The sequence below is a fragment of the Propithecus coquereli genome, unplaced genomic scaffold (genome assembly GCF_000956105.1).
Source record: "Propithecus coquereli isolate 6110/MARCELLA unplaced genomic scaffold, Pcoq_1.0 Scaffold28, whole genome shotgun sequence".
Lineage (NCBI taxonomy): Eukaryota > Metazoa > Chordata > Mammalia > Primates > Indriidae > Propithecus > Propithecus coquereli.
This window is the reverse complement of record NW_012148396.1, coordinates 15,911,339-15,911,992: the sequence shown is the minus strand read 5'-3', so window position 1 is coordinate 15,911,992 and position 654 is coordinate 15,911,339. Positions and strand designations below refer to the sequence as shown.

At 29.2% G+C, this 654-nt stretch overlaps 1 protein-coding gene across 3 annotated transcripts in view; it reads right to left on the bottom strand.

The window, feature by feature from the left end:
- Positions 1-654, bottom strand: part of UBE3A (ubiquitin protein ligase E3A) — a 120,282-nt gene that overhangs the window by 90,195 nt on the left and 29,433 nt on the right. The window lies entirely within an intron of this gene.

The following is a 654-nucleotide window of genomic DNA, read 5'->3' as shown; positions in this document are numbered from 1 at the left end:
CAAAAAGGAAAGGGGAGGGTAAATGGATGCATATTAAAATTTTTATATTATACACTAAGAGGAACAATATTTTTGAAGGCAGACTGAGATAAATTAAAGGTGCATATTTCAAATCCTAGAACTACTAAGGAATAAAATACAGAGGTATAAGCTAACAGTGGAGATAAAACAAAATTCTAAAAAACACACCATTAATTTAAAAGAAAGCAGAAAAGAAAAAAAAAAGAAAGGATAGGACAAATAGAACACAAATATTGTCTTAAACACAACTGTATTGACAATTACAATAAATGTAAATGGACAAAACTTAAAAAGCAGAGACCATATAAAACTAAAACCAAGATGTAACTGTACACTGTCTAGAAGACATATTAAAAATAATGAGATATAAGTTAAAAGTAAAGGGACAGCAAAAAATATAATATGCAAAAACTAATCATAAGAAAGAAGTAGATACACCAATACCAAGGTACAGTTTTTGACAAAAAACATTACCAGAGATAAAACAGACATTTCATAATAAAAAGACAGAAAGAGTAGATACACCAATGCCGAAGTATACTTACAGCAAGGAACATTACCAGAGATAAACAGAGACATGTCATTAACAATAAAGAAATCAATTAATCAAAGAGACCTAACAGTCTTGGCCGG